Source organism: Mastigoproctus giganteus, chromosome 11 (genome assembly GCF_048544385.1).
Source record: "Mastigoproctus giganteus isolate SK-2022 chromosome 11, ASM4854438v1, whole genome shotgun sequence".
Taxonomy (NCBI): domain Eukaryota; kingdom Metazoa; phylum Arthropoda; class Arachnida; order Uropygi; family Thelyphonidae; genus Mastigoproctus; species Mastigoproctus giganteus.
This window is the reverse complement of record NC_143585.1, coordinates 160,181,786-160,197,353: the sequence shown is the minus strand read 5'-3', so window position 1 is coordinate 160,197,353 and position 15,568 is coordinate 160,181,786. Positions and strand designations below refer to the sequence as shown.

At 40.0% G+C, this 15,568-nt stretch overlaps 1 protein-coding gene across 1 annotated transcript in view; it reads left to right on the top strand.

Moving 5' to 3' along the window:
- The window catches only part of Ranbp16 (Ran-binding protein 16), a 902,587-nt gene that overhangs the window by 610,872 nt on the left and 276,147 nt on the right, over positions 1-15,568 (top strand). The window lies entirely within an intron of this gene.

Genomic DNA, 15,568 nt, shown 5'->3' with positions numbered 1-15,568 from the left:
GCAATATGGCCTGTTGCTAATGAGGCGTTTCTGTAGCCAGGTGGGAAGGAGCAGCACACGCTTCTTGATTAGACCGGGGTTCGAGCCCATCACCACCAAATACGGAGGATGTGGAAAGGTCAGGGAATGACCACCGCACATCCCTGAGCAATATGGCCTTAGTTGCTAATGCTCCTAAAAACCAAACATCAACAACATTTGCTCCTCTAAAAATCAATTCCCTTCTAATTGTGTAATATTTAGTTATCTCTTAATGTAGTTACTTTTTTTGCTACTACACTGTAATCTGAATACCTAAAGGGGGGGGGGGGAAAGAAGAGAGATGGAATAATAAGAGTGCAGCTGACCTCTGATCTGTCAGAAATGCCCATTTACTCTCTAAAAATCAGTTTCCTACTTTAATATGTAATATGCAGTTACTCTTAATGTAGTTACCCTTTTTCTAAAGTTGTAATTAGGTAATCATTTGGCTGTATCTTAATATATGATTTTAAAAAATAAAACTTTGCCCCTCTGTCTATTTCTGTATTCTCCATGTTACCCCAGCCTTTACATTACCTCTTTATCCTATTTATTGGGACGCGTGGGTGGCGTCCCTCCGGGTCAGTTGCATGAATTTGGTGCTCTGAAAATATTCTCTTCGGGTTAAAATTGTCCCATCGAGTTCTCTAGGTGTTGGTGAATCTGTTGATGGTTTATTTGTGCCCAACTTCTAAGGCATTTCGAAAATATGAGAAATTTTAACTTCGGGCTGTGCGTCGTTGCTTTCAACAGGACACAGCGCTGAAATGCCATATAGGTTTGGCTGTTGTGGATCATCTTGATATTGCTTATTTTAAAACCTGGGTGGTTCAGTGAACTATTCCTCAATAGTAATAGTGATTCATGTTATTATTTAGATGATTGGCTCACTACAAACTAGTCTCTGCGTAGCTGTAAATTTAGTGTCTTATAATTATGTACCTATGGAGGCAGCCATTGCTTCTCCCCCGTGGTAGTAAATAAAGCCTCTGTTTGCCATCATTGATCACGTGACCATCGCGACTGTCTCTGATTGGTGACACCGGCCTTGATGCAGTAAGCCACTTTATTACTAACTCTAATCTCAAATAACAATTGGATACAATATTGTTGTGATCTAACTAATGGCATCATAAATACAATAATTATAGCATAAATGTCTCAAATGATATATAATTGGAATGAGCTGTATTATTGTCTATTGAAGATGTATTAAGAGTTGTCTAACTTATGTATAATTACTGTATATCTCAATAACTTTAGTGATTATGTCTGACGAAAATTGCTCATCTTCCATGCCAGGGGACTTGACTGTTGCCCTGGAACTGGCGGAGGCTGGACTGGCCGATCTCCAGGACCCTTCTATCAGTATTGTTGATATTTTAGGGCAACATTTTCCCCCACTTGCACTGGTCCAAGAAAGGACAAAAGTAACCGATAATGGTCAGAATAATCAGACAGTCCATTTAGATGACTCTGCTGTTCTTGATTACGTTTTTGCTCTGAAGAATAGTTTATTTGACTTCCTTAAGAATGGGACTAAGGTTACCCCTTCCATGATTGCCGAGGTTGGCAAAGTATGGAATTCCATGGAACGCATGTTACTTGAACTAACCATTGAGAATGGAAAGCTAAAAACTGAAATTGCATGTAAAACATTGCCTGCTCCAATTTCAGCAGCTAGCTATGCTGGTGTAGCTGCTTATGGTGTAGGCAAACAGGTTAATGTGAGTGCGATCCGCTCTGGGACACAAACCAGACACGCGGTATTAGTGCGTGCTGATGACAAAAGTGAACTTAAAACAAGTGACGAGATAAAACAAATGGTCACAAAGGAGTTTAAATCAGAATTGAAGAGAATTAAGATAAAATCAATAAGAAAGGTTAGAGATAGAGGTATTGTAATTGAGGCTGCCTCTAACAATGATCTTGAGAAACTAAAGAAGTGTAGTAAGTTTAAGGATCACAATTTAAATGTGGACCTTCCTAAGAAATTGAATCCCACTCTTATAATATATGACGTTAATAAAGAGATCACTGATAATGATCTTGAGGATTTATACGATAAGAACCTTGCCGATTACGGTATAACTGGTGACATTCAAAAAATGTGTCAAGGTTAGATTTAAAATTAAGTCTAAAATTTAGAATAACTTTCATTGGGTCATTGAAACCCCTGCCAACATTTGGAAAATTCTATTGAATACTGGTAATCGTGTATACATTGGATGGGCATCACATGGAGTAAAGGATTTTATTATAGCATCACAATGCTTTAAATGCCTTAGCTATGGGCACTCTGCACGTAATTGCCATCAAACTGAATATACTTGCGGGCACTGTGGCAATCAGGGGCACCAGATTGAGTCTTGTCCTGACAAGGCTTCTCCTGCAACTTGTCCCAACTGTAAAATGCGCAAGAAGAAAGCTGATCATTCCTACCGTGACAACGGCTGTCCTGAGTATATACGCGCGCAAGAGGTGACCAAGTCACTAACTACATTCAATCGTAATATTCAATCGATATCAGAGATGTGGTGTCACACAGATATAAGGGATGCAGAACTGCAATTTGGGGAGTACAACGTCTACAGAAAGGATAGACAGGATAGGAAGAGGGGAGGGGTTATGCTATTAGTTAAGAAACACATAAAAACCAAGGAAGTGAAGCCAGTCGACATCGCCGGACAGTGCAGTGTTGAGTCAGTTTGGTGTGACATAAGCATTGGGACATTAAAGTTGAGAGTAGGAGTGTGCTATAGGCCTAATGACTCTGATGAGTATAATAAGGAACTGTACAGGGAAATAGAGTGGGCCAGTAAATCAGAGAGTCTTATAATGGGAGATTTTAATTTCCCAGATATTGACTGGAATTTGGGGGCTGGTTACTCACACACTAGTAGGGCTTTTGTGGATTTATTGGATGATTGTTTTCTACATCAGCATGTTCGGAAGGCAACTAGAGGGAGTAATACTCTTGATTTGATTATCAGCAGTGATTCTTCATGCATTAAGAATCTGCAGATAAACGAACCACAAGGTGGCAGTGATCACAGTGTGCTGAAGTGGGATTTACTCAAAGAGGTAACTACCATTAGGGGTAAAGGGAAGGGTTATTGCTTCCGTAAAGGCGACTACGATGGACTGAGACAGTATTTAAATTCTATACAGTGGGACCAACTGATGATGTTACCAACAGCAAATTCAAAATGGGAAGCATTCAAAGAACTTATCTTGGAAGCTACTAGGCTTTACATACCAACTAAGAAATATTGTTCAAGGTTTAGGCCAAAATGGATGTCAGATGAACTAATGAGGCATATGGCAGAGAAGAAAAATGCATGGGATACTTACAAATTAACACATGACACAGAAGCCTATGATAGATACAAGTTGATATGCAACCAAGTTAAGTTACAAAGGAGGTTAGGCAGGCAAAGGCAGATTATGAGAAATCCTTGGCAAGGGATGCAAAGAAAAACAGCAAAGAGTTCTTTACTTATGTTAACTCTAGAAGGAAGGGGATGAATCAGATTGGTCCACTTGGTATTGATGGGTCAACTGTTGATGATCCTGCTCAGGTAGCTAACAAACTAAATGAATATTTTGCATCGACATTCACACATGAGGAGTTATTCAGCAAGGGGAATGCCAGAGATGTATTCAACTCTAGCAGTAAGCTATAGAATCTTGAAATAACTGGGAGTAAAGTGGAATAGAAACTTTTGAAGATAAACACAAGAAAGGCACCCGGGGTGGATGGGATCTATCCAGTTATATTAAAGGAGGCAGCAAAGGAAGTAAGCAAACCCTTAGCCATAATTATGAGAGCTTCCTTGGACTCAGGGGAGGTACCCACAGACTGGAGATGTGCAAATGTAACCCCAATTCACAAAGGAGTTTCAAAGGCTGACACAAGTAATTATAGACTGTGAGTTTAACTTCTGTTCCAGGAAAATTAATGGAGGCACTGGTTAAAGAAGCACTGCAGGATCATTTAGACAAGACTTCAGTTATAGCTCAGACACAGCATGGTTTTGTTAAGGGGAAGCCTTGCCTGACCAACTTGATTGGATATTATGATGCAGTCACAAAAGAACTGGATGCAGGGAATAACTTTGATATTATATACTTGGATCTTAGAAAGGCTTTTGATACTGTTGCACATGGAAGACTGCTACACAAATTGGAGCAGTGTGACATTGGAGGCAAATTGCTGCTATGGATAAAGGGGTGGTTGAGGGGGAGAAGACAGAGAGTGGTAATCAATGGACACTGCTCATCGTGGACTAATGTTATTAGTGGAGTCCCTCAGGGCTCAGTGTTGGGTCCATTATTGTTTTCTGTATTTATAAATGATATTGATGATGGTATATCAAGCTTAATGTCCAAGTTTGCAGATGATACAAAGGTTGGCAGGGTTGTCAAGGATACTACTGACACTATGCTGCTGCAACAGGATCTGGAAAGGTTGAGCAGATGGGCTGAGAGGTGGCAAATGAAGTTTAACATTGACAAATGTAAAGTACTACACATGGGAAACAGCAACCCCAGAGCAACGTATCAACTCTGTGGTACTACACTGACAGTGGTAGAGAATGAAAGGGACTTGGGGGTGGTTGTGCAGGCAGATATGAAGTTCTCTGAGCAGTGCAGACGGGCTGCAAGAGTAGCTCATGGTGTATTGTCAATGATATACAGGAATTTTTCCAGCAGGGATAAGGAGGTGATTATTCCATTGTATAAGGCAATGGTCAGGCCACACCTAGAGTACTGTATACAGGTCTGGAGGCCTCATTTCAAGAAGGATGTAGAGCTGCTGGAACGAGTACAGAGAAGGGCAACAAGATTATTGAATGGAACAAAGGGGTGCTCTTACGAAGAAAGGCTTAAGTTTTGCAAATTACAGTGTCTGGAGACTAGGCACCTGCGAGGTGATCTGATAGAGGTGTATAAAGCCTTGAATGGTTTAAGCATGCTCAATGCTGATGGGGTTCTTCCTCTAGCTCAGAAAAATCACCTGAGAGGGCATAAATTCAAATTGAGGAAAGACAGATGTAGGATAGACGTGAGGAAATTTGCCTTTTGCCAGTGGGTGGTTGGTTGGTGGAACAGACTTCCATCCCTTGTGGTGGAGGTTGATAGCCTAAATAAGTTTAAGGCTCAGCTGGACAGGTATTTGGAACGAACAGAGGGGTGAAGTGGAAGTGGGGGTTTTTTTTTTTTTTTTTTTTGGCTGATGCTGCATAAGCTTGCTTTCTTGCATCAAATGCCTCTACTAATGCTAATGCTAATAAATCATAATACTAGCGAACCAAGTAAAGTTTTGCAATTGAACTGTCAAAGGTCGATCGCGGTCTCTAATGACTTAACTAGAATAATCTCTGACCACGATTTCCAAATCTTAGCCCTTCAGGAAGTGTATTCATATAAAGGAGTTGTAAAGGGATTACCATTAACATCAAAAATTGTACAATCTAATATTGAAACTACTGGAAGTGGCAGGAACGCTATGGCTAGGGTTTGGGCAGCCATAGTTATAGTTGATCCCGGCATTATTTTCACAAAGATAACAAGCTTGTGCTCCACACATTCTGCCTGTGCCTGTCTGGAGGGTACGTTTGGGCAGGTGTATTTTGTTTCATTGTATTTTCAATGCTCTCAACAACATCAGCAGATCGAGCCTTACCTAAATTATATAGAGGATATTCTCCACAGATTGGCGGGTAGAAGAGTTATTATGTGTATGGATGCAAATGCTGCATCTACATTATGGAACAGTCACTTCACAGATCACAAAGGCGAGTTAGTAGAGGAATTAATCCTAACTAAGAACTTACATCTTTGGAACACTGTAGGGCACCCCCCCTACTTTTGTCTCAGCATCTGGTCAATCCTTCATAGATATTACGGTGTCCAACTGTACATTTGGACAAAACATAAGAAACTAGCAGGTTAGAACTGCATGGTCAGCAAGTGACCATAACCCCATAACATTTGAAGTTGTTATGGACTCAGGCTGTATGGCAAGAAGGAACTCATACGATTTGTCAAGGTACAGGACTCGGGGTTCAAATTGGGAAACTTTTGTGAACAGGCTGTGCGCAGAAGCCACGGCTGATAACATTGAGAGAATTGGGCAACTGCCAGCAATGGAGCAGGTGGGAGCCGTAAACGACGTAATAAGGTTGGTCTCTGATGCCTCTCTCTCAAAGAAAAAGAGAAAACAGAATCATGTGCCCTGGTGGTCTCAGGATCTGACAAATCTGAGAAATTAACTGAAAAGTGCTCTGCGCAACTATCAGCGTGCCAAGAGAAATAATAGGGCAAGGGTTGAGGTGGACCGTCTGGGCGACCTTTACAAGCTGGCCAGGCGGACCTACTTCAGTCAAATTTATAGAGAAAAGAAGAATGCTTGGGAACAACTGGTTAAATCGACACTAAAGGATGAACCGTGGGGACTTGCTTACAAAATTGTGGTGGAGAAATTGCACCCTGGTGAGATCGTTTCGTCTGTCGTGGCTGATGGGCAAGAGACTCTTTCTTGGACAGAGTTGATGAATGCAATACTGGATGGCATTATTTGCCAACACATTTGTGTACCAGAGAGTACGGAACAAACAAATTTAAGGATGGAGCACTTGGTGTATTTTGGATTAACTGACGAGGACCCATTTACTAATCTTGAAATTGGCGCAGCTATTGACTCTTTGAAGGATAACAAATGTCCAGGCTTAGATTTACTTGAAGTTGCAATATTAAAAAGAATCTGGACAATCAAACCACAACTAATTGCTAATCTTCTTAATTCCTGTTTGGCTGACGGGCGTTTTCCAACTCCCTGGAAGCAAGCCAATCTTAAAATTCTGGTTAAAAATCCTAACAAACCCCTCAATGTTCCATCCACCTATCGTCCTATTGCATTACTACCAGTGCTAGGCAAGGTTTTAGAAAAGGTTATTGTAACTAGATTTATGAAATATTATAAGGCTATAAATCTACAAGTAAACACTCAGTTTGGCTTTACAAAAGGCTGTTCAACTGTTGATGCTATAAAGTTTGTAATGGATTCGGTCTCGAATGCGGATTCCAAGTATGTCTTCGGCCTTTTTGTGGACTTCAAAGGGGCCTTTGACACCTTATGGTGGCAAAGTGTCCTGGCGAGGTTCCGGGAGGCCGAAGTATCTGCGCCCCTTTATCGACTAGTTTCTGATTATTTCCATGGTCATAGCCTAGTGGTGTCTTCGCTTACTTGTGCTGTTACTCGGGTTTGCCCTCAGGGATCAGTCCTAGGACCGGTCTGCTGGAATGTGGTTCTTGATGGGTGGCTTGGAGTACATCGTGACAAAATTTTGAAGGCGGCATATGCAGATGACTTGACCATATTGGTTTTTGGAGAGTCTCGTAGGGAACTTGAAGAACGTGCGAACGAAATCTTGGGAGACCTTGATGGTTGGTGTAGTATGCACAAACCACAGATTTCTATTGACAAAACTAAACAAATGCTTTTGAAAGGTTATTTGAACCTGAATTGACCCCCCAGTATAAAAATTAATAATCAATCCATTAAAATTGTAAGAACGTATAAATATCTTGGAATAACGATGGACAATAGATTTAGTTTCGTAGCCCACGCAAAAAATATACCGAACAAAATAAAAGTCTTAACTGGTAAAATCATTAGAATAACTAAAAATGTCTGGGGAATTAAACCCGCAACTTTAGCTATACTACGAGTGTATTTTTATACCAATAATTTGTTATGCTGCAGGTGCATGGGGTTATCGTGTTAATAACTGTTTAGTCTTGAAGTATTTGACTCAAGCACAACGTTTCTTTCTTCTTGCAATCACAAGAAATTGCAGAACAGTGTCAACAATGGCACTCCAAGTACTGAGTGGAAAACTTCCCATTCAATATGAAGTTATTTATCACTACTTACAATATTATCATCGGAAAGCTCTGCCTGCAAGGGTGAGCAACTATTCAATTAATTTAGACATACCAACTAAGGATGATAATTGTAGAATTAAAAGAGAGTTTGTTAATAGTTGGCAATTAACTTGGTCCAATGCAGAAGTTGGTAGGGTTACTTTTAGATACCTTCCCAACATTGTAGAATTTACCAAGCAACGGTTGGCATGGTTCTGCCCAGGTCTGAATGTATCTTTTCTTCTAACAGGGCATGGCAGCTTGAACTCCAAATTGTTCTCTCTGGGGTTGGCTGCCTCTCGATTATGTAAGTGTGGTGCTCCTGAGACCATGGAGCATTTAGTATTTAACTGCTATCTCTATACAGACTTAAGAAATAATCTACAGCTTCTTACAGAAGTGTACAATGAAGATGACCTACCATGTTTTGTCAATGATAAAGAAAATTTCCTAGTTTTTTGTAATTTTGCAGATAAATTGTTTGCGCGTAGGAAGAGACTAATTGGAGTCGATCTGTAAAGAGTGATGCCAAGTAATCCAGAGTCTGTGTTCAAGGACCAGAACTTTTTTTTTTTTTTTTTTTTATCAATTATTATTATTTTTTTTTTTCTCTTAAAATATGTTTTCTGTAAATAAGTCCTTAGTTCTCTTTTATTAAGTAACTATGTTGATTCCACGATGGTAATGATGTTGTGTTTTGTAGATTATTTGCCATAAATATAAAATTGGATTTAGTAGAATTAACAAAGGTTGTCTGTTGGTTGTGTTAGTAATCTTGAGCAGTGTGGTTTCTGTCAAAATGTGACTTGTAATGACTATCACGATATTAATAGCGATTTTGTGTACAGTGGAAAAGCTGGCTGTGCATGCTGTAAATATATGATATTGAATTGTAAAACGCTGACAGGGTGCTACTTATGTTTGTCCATGGATAGCGCCTCGCTATTTGCCTTCTGAGTTTAACGGTGAAATCTGGTAGTGTCGGATCAGATAATCATAGCACCAGCCAGAACAAAAAAAAAAAAAAAAAAAGTTGAGGTAAAGTGGTTGAGTCCTGTAAAACGACTGAACAAGTGTGTCTGGTTGCTGTGGCCTAATACTTTTCAAATGGTGTTAATTAATGTAATGAAGTGTTATTCATAGTTTTGGTTGTCTGATTAAGTCCCCCAGGAGTGGTGATCGTATTCACTTAGCTAATAGTAAACATTGTATATAGTTTTTTTTTTTTTTTATTATTATTTATTTTATTTATTTATATATATATATATATATATATATATGTTTTTTTTTTTTTTTTTTTACTCTATCCACTATTGTAAACTTCTCTCTTCTATTTCATGTGAGGTCTATCTCCCCCTTATCTTCTATGCAACCTCCCCCATACCTCAATTCTTATCCCCACTTCCTTTCCCTTGGGGCTCCCAGGCTTGCCTGATAGCCCCAGTAAGAGTCTCAACTAGAAAGTGAACCTGGCGTGCCTCCTTGTAGCCAAGGTTGGGAGTCAGAGGGCAGGGGACCAGGTGTCCCCTGCCCCCCTGGTTGCAAAGTCGCCAGTGCTGGCACTCAACACTCATCATAACAAGACACATACTTACACACCTACATACATACACTTGCCGGCCTTCACCTTTTCAGATACTACAGCGGCATATAGGGGAAACCCTGGAGACCGCAAATGAAACAAACACACCTTGACACCTTGACTTCTTTATCCGAACACACTTTTTCTGTCAGTATTTTGTCCCAACGTTACCTCTTCATCCAATTGCAGTTACTCTGTCAGGATTGTCTCCAATTGATTTCCATGCCCCTCAGTATTTCCTTATTGACTTTTTTGAATTTTTTTTTTTTTTTTTTTTTTGCCCCAATCCACGTTATTAACTTCCTATTATATCCCTCATTCTTATGCATTTCTACAACCCACATTCTTTCTCGCTTGTCATTTCCTTCATATTTCTTCAGTCTGCTTCTTATTATCCTGAACATCTCTCTTACTGTGTGTCTTATCTGATTTTATAAGTTGGTGCTTTGCATTAAATTTGTATATAGCTGAAATATTTTAAGCAAGCAGTGTTTGCATGTTAAGCATCATGAAGGAACATCTATATTTTGAACTCCTTCACAGTGAGTTTAGAACTGTTTGAAATCAGTTCATATTGTAACATATCTTGGTGATGGTTTACAATATCAAAAGTACTAACAAATAAATTAAATATATAATTTTTGGAATAATCTAGGGAACACATGGAGTAATCTCTCAAATAAATATAGTTTTTCCATTTTTATTCTTGACAGCATAGCACGTAGCACCATAAATCAGAATCCAAAAACTTCATATTGTAATAGTGATTATTATAATTTATGAAGTTGGTGTGTAGACTTTGATGTGGTCAGAATGGTGATTGGCTTTGTTTAACCATACAGAAACCTAAGATGGGGTTTTCCATGGTATAATATGTTATATGTTGATGTATTCTTATGGTCTGTTTGAGGTTGCATGGTGGCTTGAATATTTTGGTATTCACAACAAGGAAATAAGGACACACACTGTAGGGTTTACTCTTACTTCATTTCTTGAAGGGGTGTATGGTAGATGAGATTTGAATTTAAACTGTTTTAATACTCAATATTCTCATAAAATCAGAAGTTACAGGCTTCATATAAACAAAGGAGCGTAAAGAAGCATGTTGAATAGTGATAATTCTATTTCCAGTTGTGGTGATTAATGATAATTAGCATTAGTTGACGTGTATGGTGTAAGAAAGCAAGCTTATACAGCATCAGCAAAAAAAAAAAACTTTCCAATTTCGCCCATCCGGTCACTCCAAATGTTTGTCTAGTTCAGCCTTAAATTTATTTAAGCTATCAACTTCCACAACAACAGATGGAAGTCTGTTCCCCCAGTCAACTACCCACTGGCTAAAGGGAAACTTCCGCACATCTATTCTACAACTGTCTTTCCTGAAATTGAATCTATGCCCCCTCAGGTTCTTAGTCTAAGCAAGTGGAAGTATCCCGTCAGCATTGAACCTGCTCAAAACATTCAAGACCTTGTACACCTCAGTCAGATCACCTTACAGGTGCCTAGTCTACAGATGCTGCAACTTTCAGAACTTAAGCCTTTCTTCGTAAGCGCACCCACTTTGTTTCTCTCATCAATTTTATTGCTCTTCCCTGTACTCGTTCTAGCAACTCTACATCCTTCCTGAAATGAGGCCTCCAGACCTGTACACAGTACACAAGGTGTGGCCTGACCATTGCCTTTTACAAAGGGATAATCACCTTTTCCCTGCTAGCAAAATTCCTAAATATCATTAACAAAACTCCATGACCTGCTCTGGCAACCCATCTGTACTGCTCAGAGAACTTCATATCTGACTGCACAGTGACCCCGAGGTCTTTTTCATTCTCCACCTTCCTGAGTGTAGTACCACCCGGTTGGTATATTTCTCTTGGGTTACTGCTACCCATATGGAGTACCTTGCATTTTTCAGTGTTCAACTTCAGTTGCCACTTCTCAGCCCATCTGCCTAACTTTTCTAGATCCTGTTGCAGTAGCATACTTTCTTTAGTGTCATTAACAACTCAGCCAACCTTTGTATCATCTGAAAACTTGGACATTAAGCCTGATATACCTTCATCAATATCATTTATAAATACAGAAAACAACAATGGACCCAACACCAAACCCTGAGGGACTCCACTAATAACATTTGTCCACTTAGAACAGTGCCATCTCCCACTCAACCATACCTTTATCCATTGCAGCAACTTGCCCTTAATGCGTACCGCTCCAATTTGTAGAGCAGTCTTCCCTGTGCAACAGTATCAAAGGTTTCCTGAATTCGAAGTATATGATATCAAAATTATTTTTTGCATCCAGTTCCTTTGTGACCACATCATAATATCCAATCAAATTGGCCAGACAAGGCTATCCCTTAACAAACCCAGGCTGTGTCTGAACTATTACTACAGTCTTGTCTGTGTGATCTTCTATCACCTCTTTAACCAGTAACTCCATTATTTTACCCGGAACACAAGTTAAACTAACAGGTTTATAATTATTTGTGTCGTCCTTTGAACCCCCTTTGTGAATTAGGGATACATTTGCACATCTCCAGTCCATGGTGAATCTAAGGATGCCCTCATAATTATGGCTAAGGGTTTGCTCTCTTTCCTCGCTGTTTACTTCAATATATCTGGATTGATTCATCCACCCTACGTGCCTTTTTTATAACTTCATCAATTTCTCCTCCACTTTGTTCTCAGATATTACAAATCCACTTAGGTCCCTGTTAGAGTTTGATAAACTTCTGGCATTCCCCTTCTTAAATAACTCCTCATGTGTGAATGTAGACGTAAAATACTCATCCAGTTTAGCAACTACTTGAGCATGATCATCAATAATCGAACCACCTAAGTTAAGTGGACCCACCTGATTCATCCCCTTCCTTCTAGAGTTTACATAAGTAAAGTACTCTTTGCTGTTTTTCTTTGCATCCTTTGCCAAAAATTTATTGTAATCTGCCGTAGGTTTCTGTGTCGCCTGATAATTTATATGCAACTCATTAGTAGAGGCATATAATATATGGTGCAAGAAATTTATGAGGCCTCGGATACCAAGCGTTATAGTGATCAAGTGATTCCCTGAGTGATTTCTAGTGCATTTTCTCAAGGCTACGGTTATGTTCATTTGCTAACGTGTTTTTACGTTCTCATTAAGTAATAGTAAACTAGTCTTACAAATTGTAAGTAGATTTCAGAAAGGTGATTTTCACCTTTCTTTTTTTCCTTTAAAGTAACTTACTAACTATTATACTGCTTGTCACTTTAGCGGCACTGCTCCTGTCTCCCGGTGGCGGGGCCGGTAACCTGGGAGAAGAAATTCACTCTCCCAGGGTTGAAAGGAGCAAAGATGGATAACAATATGTTTTCACCTGTAGAGCCATCGAGCTCAAAACTACCTACCAAAGACACCAAAAATGACTTCTCTCAACCCAAGAGGTTGAAAACAAACCCTCTAGAGGAGATACCAACTCTTCTCATACTTCACTCTCTCCCAGACAAGCCTCTGAGTCAACTATCCCCATTTCTTGTGCAGAAATGCATTGAGTCTGCCACAGGTTAACCAAAAGCAGTAGGGCGACTCCAATCTGGGGATCTTCTGGTAGAGACCATGAGATCCCAGCGGACAACCAATAAAAGTTACTCCTCGTGGGGAGTAATTTCCGAATGGGATTTGTTAACAGTATCAGACGAGGAAATCATGAAAGAGCTAAATTAGGTGAACAAAGAGTCATCCAAGCAAGGAGGATCATGACTCGGAAAGATGGTATTCTTGTTCCACCTAGAAGCATAATCCTTACTATTAGCTCACCCATCCTACCAACATCTGTGAAAGCAGGATATCTCCATTGCCGTGTCCGTCCTCATATCTCAAATCCCATCAGGTGCTATGTGCCAAAAATACGGACACTCCCGAACTGCATGTTGAGGTGAGGTGAGGCAATATGTCCTAATTGAAGATCAAAGGAACACAATCAATCTGAATGCACTGCTACCACTTCTCGTTGCCCAGACGGAAGGGTAATCACCTGGCTTTCTCTAGAACATGTGGCGCCTCCGTAGCCAGGTGGGAAGGAGCAGCAGTGCGTAGCACACACTTCTTGATTAGACCGGGGTTCGAGCCCGTCACCACCAAATACGGAGGATGCGGAAAGGTCAGGGAATGACCACCGCATATCCCGGAGTAATATGGCCTTAGTTGCTAATGCTCCTAAAAACCAAATAACAAACAAATATCTAGAACATGTGATCTATGGAAGCAAGGAAAAAAAATCCAAAAATAGAAAGTGGAGAACAAAGTTACATATTCAGAGGCAAGAAGACAAATAATAAAGACAGAGCCAAAGCGTACATATGCCACAGCTGCTCAACAATTTCAGTCCATAGCTATTCAAACATATATTTCAGTTCCTCCAAATATATCCATCACTAATTGGGCACGTTCCGTACTCTCTCCTTCCAAACAGTGTCCTCTGCAGCAAAAAACCGAACAAGCCAGTAATACCCCGATTACCATTCCAGCCAATGTTCCTCCAACAGCAAAATCAAAAGTGACAAAAACCACAAAACAGAAACCTCCGGTTTCAATCGGAATGGATATTGATCAACAGAATGAAGCCGATGATGAAATTTTGGGACTTCATGCAACCGATGAAATGGATACAACACATCCTTTCTTTCCTTAGAAAGAAAAGGCAAAAATAGATGGATACAAACAAGCTACAACTAAAAAGTAGTCAGAAACAAAAACAACCAACAAAACCGCTTAATGGAAAGAATACTCCAATAGAATTGTAGAGGCATTCGCAACACAAAAGATGAGTTATATGATCTCATCGAATGCTGTGAACCAGCAGGCATATCCCTTCAGGCAACTTCTTTAAATTTACAAGTGTTTCCTACCATAAAAAAAATTACATTATTTTCAGACAAGACAGGAGTGACTCTGCAGCTCGTGGAGTGGTGGCGGTTCTTATTAGAAATAACGTTCCATTGAAACACGGCACCTCCGTAGGCAGGAGCAGCAGTGCATAGCACACGCTTGTTGATTAGACTGGGGTTCGAGCCCATGCCCGCCAAATACGGAGAATGCGGAAAAGTCAGGGAATCACCACCACATATCCCTGGAGCAATATGGCCTTAGTTGCTAATGCTCCTAAAAACTAAATAACAAACAAACAAACCATCGAAACACATTGTTCTTCAAACCCCTTTTGAAGTAGTGGCAGTGCGAGCTGTAATTTGGACCATTCTTATAATAGCATCTATGAAGGGATATATCTATATATATCCCTTCTAATATCTCATTCTCTTCAGATGACCTAGAAAATCTAATAGACCACGTGAGTTCTGCCCGCTTGGAGATTTCAGTCCCCATTCTCTGTGGGGATCTCCAAAAATTGACAGTAGTGGTAAACTAATAGGATTACTTCTTGATGTTTGTCAGCTTACTCTTTTGAACACTGGCAAGCCTACCTATATTAATTTTTCTACAGAATCGACGAGGAGTGATCATCTACCGATCCTCTGCAAACTGCAACATGGGTAAACCCCCCCCCCCCACTTCACTGCATTGCTCCACTTGGAAGTTTTGTTGGGCACATCATCATCATCATCATCAGCCATTTTCAATCCACTGCAGGATGTAGGCCTCTCCAGCAATTTTCCAGTTCCTTCTGTTTTGAGCACTGGCCATCCATTTACTACCCAAAAACTCATGAATTTCATCTATCCATCTCCGCCTTTGTCTTCCAGGTTTTCTTCTAGCTCCTCTTGGGTACCATTCTGTTATTTTCTTAGTCCATCTGTCATCATGTCTTCGAGCTATGTGTCCTGCCCAAGACCATTTTAGTTCTTTAGTTTTGATAAGAATGTCCTTTACTTGAGTTTGCTGCTTAATCCATGTGTTTCTCTTCTTATCTAACAGTCTGATTCCCAATATAATTCGTTCCATTCTTCGCTGTGTAGTTCTCAGCTTCTCTTCCATTCTTTTGGTAAGTGCCCAAGTTTCACTTCCATAAGTCATGGTGGGGAGTATACATTGATTCAT